Below are 5,704 nucleotides of genomic sequence, written 5' to 3' on the forward strand. Positions count from 1 at the left end.
GTTGGCTCTTGAAAGAATGATGAAAAAGGAGACATGTTACTGAGGATCTAAAAAATCATAAAAATGATTCTTGAAGCAAGAAAAAGCAGTGAATACAAAAAAAAGAGAAAAAAAGGAGAAAAACGAAAAAAATAAAAAACAAAAAAAAAAGAGAAAAAGAAAAAGAAAAAATAAAGTCGTGATCCAAGGCAAAAAGAGTGTGCTTAAGAACCCTGGACACCTCTAATTGGGGACTTTAGCAAAGCTGAGTCACAATCTGAAAAGGTTCACCCAATTATGTGTCTATGGCATGTATGTATCCGGTGGTAATACTGGAAGACATAGTGCTTTGGGCCACGGCCAAGACTCATAAAGTAGCTGTGTTCAAGAACCATCATACTTAACTAGGAGAATCAATAACACTATCTGGATTCTGAGTTCCTATAGAAGCCAATCATTCTGAATTTCAAAGGATAAAGTGAGATGCCAAAACTGTTCAGAGGCAAAAAGCTAAAAGCCCCGCTCATCTAATTAATACTGATCTTCATAGATGTTTTTGGAATTCATTGCATATCCTCTTCTTTTTATCTTATTTGATTTTCAGTTGCTTGGGGACAAGCAACAATTTAAGTTTGGTGTTGTGTTGAGCGGATAATTTATACGCTTTTTGGCATTGTTTTTAGTATGGTTTTAGTATGTTTTAGTTAGTTTTTATTATATTTTTATTAGTTTTTAGTTAAAATTCACTTTTCTAGACTTTACTATGAGTTTGTGTGTTTTTCTGTGATTTCAGATATTTTCTGGCTGAAATTGAGGGACCTGAGCAAAAATCTGATTCAGAGGCTGAAAAGGACTGCAGATGCTGTTGGATTCTGACTTCCCTACACTCGAAGTAGATTTTCTGGAGCTACAGAAGCCCAATTGGTACGCTCTCAATTGAGTTAGAAAGTAGACATCCTGGGCTTTCCAGCAATGTATAATAGTTTATACTTTGCCTGAGATTTGATGGCCCAAACAGGCGTTCCAATTCAGCTCAAGATTTCTAGCGTTTAACGCCGGAACTGGCACAAGAATGGGAGTTAAACGCCCAAACTGGCACAAAAGCTGGCGTTTAACTCCAAGAAAAGTTTCTACACATGAAAGCTTCAACGTTCAGACCAAGCACACACCAAGTGGGCCCGGAAGTGGATTTTTATGTCATTTACTCATCTTTGTAAACCCTAAGCTAAGGTTTGATGACCCACCAACCTCATTAGCCAATGCTAGGAATGTCTTATTGAGTCGAATTCCAGCCTCATCATTATCGTCAATCACACACTTCGCATACATGGTCAACTCCCTATACTCGTGGTAGTGCACTACCTTTTGATTGAACAAGGGTGTGATTGTCTCAACCCAACCTTCAACAAAATCCAATCTTGCTTCTCTTTGTCAAACTTTGCATATATCCTTGCTCTACACGGCTACAACTGTGTTCTTCAGTTTTGGTGCTTTGACATGAGACCTGCAAAAACCCTCCCGATTACAATGAATAGCTTGGTTAATCGGTTCCTTTGCCGTCTTGTCAAATGTTGTGGTTTGTATCTTACTTACAAAATTGACTTTCTTTGCGTATCTCGCATAAAATTTTTGAGCCAGTTTCAAATGCTCAAACCGCATCCCAACTCTTAGTATTTCATCTTTGCCAAGGAAACTGTGATCTGGTAACTGCGTATCAATTCAAAACAAACATCACTGGATGAACACGAGGATTAATGGTCGATTCAAACAGGCGGTTCACGAAGAGCCAAAAATAAACTATAGTCCAAACCTCATCACCAAGGTCTATCTCATGACTTCCAGACTTAATAAAATCCGTAACTTTCATAGCCTACAATCAAACATACACGTACAAACCTAAAGAAACAAACTAAATTACATACTGTACCATGAAATAAATATCAACTAAAAAAACTCTACTCATCAACCAAAAGAGTTCAAACCAAATACAAAATAAGAGACCTCCAGTTGTATTACAGACTCCAATAATAAACAATCATCCTAAAAATTTTGCCTTTTATGCCTCTTACATGTTAAAAAATAGTAAACATATTTTTCTAATTGAAAAAGGAATACCAGGTATTAGATTAAAAAAATTAATTAACTTTTTTGAGAACATACATAGCAATTGCTATCTCTCAATTTTTATAATCCAACACATTCACAAACAGGTAATATGTTTATAAAATAGTATATCTAGATAAGTCTAATTGTGCAATGCATTATCACCATTAAAAATTTCAGAAATTAAAACTCTAATTATTTTTAAACGACGTAAAAAATATATGACATGATTCATTAACAAATCTAAAGTTTTCATACACGTTTTTATACTATCAATTTACTACCAAAACAAATTTGGATGCATCAAGAATTAATATCTTGAATCTACTTAAACGGTTAAAATAAAAGAGAATACTCCACTTGCACTAAGAATAACCATCTGATTTATATTGAAAATAAACATCCGTTACCAATGCATCAACCTTTATTGCTTACCTTGTTAGATTGTTCATCCTCCACATCGCAAGGATTTAGAAGGTTGTTAATTGAATGCGTGAAATTGTCATCGGTGAACGAAGATGGGACATGATAAACCGGTTCAACCCAATTAGACTCCATTTACGTGGATGTGAGGAGTGATGTACATATGAAATGGAAGCCACGAATATCTCCTCTATTTGGATGGATCTGTCACAGATGAAGAGGCTACGACGGTGGATGCCGTGGGCTGCGGGGAGGGGGCTTCACCATCGACGCAATGGTGGGCTGCGCGAAGGACAACTTGTACACGAATGGGGCCTGCTTGGACATTGGTGTAGACGTAGACAGTGTCGGTTGTGGCTGGGGGTTGGTGGTTAGCATTATGATTAGCGACTGTTCAGTGATAGCGGGAGACAAGCGACGGCTGGTTGTAGAATGCAGTTCACAGATGCAGCACATGCGGCTAGAAGAGTAAAAGTGATCAATTGTTTAACTGCTCTACATTCATCAAACCCTTTTTTTTAATTCAAAATATGATATTATTATAAATTAATTAATTTTCTAATTGAATATTTTGATTTTAATTTTCCTTTTTCTATCTATTTATTTTCTTTATTTTCTTTTGTTTACTGTAAAATATATTACTGACTCATAAATATGATGGAAGTGATTAACATGACTAATTAGCCTAGCTCTACTAAGAACTTCACAGTTTTTATGCCTTTTTTTCCCCTTCAGATAGGCAGGAATACTCTTCTGTAATTTGCTGGTGATCATTCTGCAAAAAGATTCTACTCTGGATAGTGTTCTGAGCCTAGGGCGAATTTCGTTCTCTATTTATATGTATATACTGTGAGACCAACCAACGTCTCCACTCCATTTGAATACAAACTTTAGCCTAAAATCATTTGTACGAGGCTCCTGTTATGTGGCTACTTGCCTACGACAATGTATGATGTAACATTCTAACTTTCAGTACCTCATAATCACACAAAAAGTCTAGGCGTTACCTACCTCTACTCCATTAATTTCATACTATATTTACTTAATATTGAGCTTTCACGAATACAAACCGAATTTTTAATTAAGAAATCGAAACGTCTTTACTTTAAACCACTTAATCACGTAATTATGTCCATATAATATTAAATAGGTAGCCTTATTCAAAATTCTTCAAATACAAGTCTTACCCCCTCTAAAAACTCAAAATGACAAATGACGAGGGAAAAAAATCTCAACTAAACTAAAAACAGAAAATTCAAATACATATAGCTCTATAGTTCAGTCACAGTTTCACGCCAAAACTTTCTGAACCTGTCACTGATGAGCGGATAATTTATACGCTTTTTGGCATTGTTTTTAGTATATTTTTAGTATGTTTTAGTTATTTTTTATTATATTTTTATTAGTTTTTAGTTAAAATTCACTTTTCTGGACTTTACTATGAGTTTTTGTGTTTTTCTATGATTTCAGATATTTTCTGGCTGAAATTGAGGGACCTGAGCAAAAATCTGATTCAGAGGCTGAAAAGGACTGCAGATGCTGTTGGATTCTGACCTCCATGCACTCGAAGTGAAATTTCTGGAGCTACAGAAGCCTAATTGGCGCGCTCTCAATTGAGTTAGAAAGTAGACATCCTGGGCTTTCCAGCAATGTATAATAGTCCATACTTTGCCCGATATTTGATGGCCCAAACAGGCGTTACAAGTCAGCCAAGATTTCTGGTGTTTAAGCCGGAACTGGCACAAGAATGGGAGTTAAACGCCCAAACTGGCACAAAAGCTGGCGTTTAACTCCAAGCACACACCAAGTGGGTCCGAAAGTGAATTTTTATGTCATTTACTCATCTTTATAAACCCTAAGCTACTAGTTCTCTACAAATAGGACATTTTACTATTGTATTATTATCTGGGTAGCTATCTTGGAGAGTTTTATGCTATCTCAAATCACGTTTTGGGGGCTGGCCTCACGGCCATGCCTAGACCTTGTTCTTATGTATTTTCAACGGTGGAGTTTCTACACACCATAGATTAAGGTGTGGAGCTCTGCTGTACCTCGAGTATTAATGCAATTACTATTGTTCTTCTATTCAATTCAGCTTGTTCTTGTTCTAAGATATTCATTCGCACCCAAGAACATGATGAATGTGATGACTATGTGACACTCATCATCATTCTCACTTATGAACGCGTGCCTGACAACCACCTCCATTCTACAAGCAAACAAGGCTTGAATGTTTATCTCTTGGATTCCTTAATCAGAATCTTCGTGGTATAAGCTAGAATTGATGGCGGCATTCAAGAGAATCCGGAAGGTCTAAACCTTGTCTGTGGTATTTTGAGTAGGATTCAAGGATTGAATGACTGTGACGAGCTTCAAACTCGCGATTGTGGGGCGTTAGTGACAGACGCAAAAGAATCACTGGATTCTATTCCGACATGATCGAGAACCGACAGCTGAATAGCCGTGCTGTGACAGAGCGCGTTCAACATTTTCACTGAGAGGACGGGACTGTAGCCACTGACAACTGTGATGCCCAACATACAGCTTGCCATGGAAAGGAGTAAGAAGGATTGGATGAAGACAGTAAGAAAGCAGAGAGACGGAAGGGACAAAGCATCTCCATACGCTTATCTGAAATTCTCACCAATGAATTACACAGGTATCTCTATCTTTATTCTATGCGTTATTCATAAATCATCTATAACCATTTGAATCTGCCTGACTGAGATTTACAAGATGACCATAGCTTGCTTCATACCAACAATATCCATGGGATCGACCCTTACTCGCGTAAGGTTTATTACTTGGACGACCCAGTGCACTTGCTGGTTAGTTGTGCGAAGTTGTGATAAAGAGTTGAGATTGCAATTGAGCGTACCATGTTGATGGCGCCATTGATGATCACAATTTCGTGCACCAGTCACTGAAGTGTTGGATATAAAAAGAGGTGAGAACATCATCCTTTCGGATTCTCAATAGGGAAGGGAATACCATTAAAATAAAGAAATACTTTCAAATGGAAAAAATTTCATTATAAAAATAATTTATTTTTGAAATAACCTTTTTGGAAAAGCTATGTGAGAAAACTTACTTTAAAAATGTTGTAATTAATTTTCTTTAGTTTACAATTCTGTAAAGTAAATTGGATAATAAAGGAAAAATGACCAAAGACGTGCCTAAGGGTTTCCTATCTAATAAA

Source organism: Arachis hypogaea, chromosome 6, assembly GCF_003086295.3.
Source record: "Arachis hypogaea cultivar Tifrunner chromosome 6, arahy.Tifrunner.gnm2.J5K5, whole genome shotgun sequence".
Classification (NCBI taxonomy): domain Eukaryota; kingdom Viridiplantae; phylum Streptophyta; class Magnoliopsida; order Fabales; family Fabaceae; genus Arachis; species Arachis hypogaea.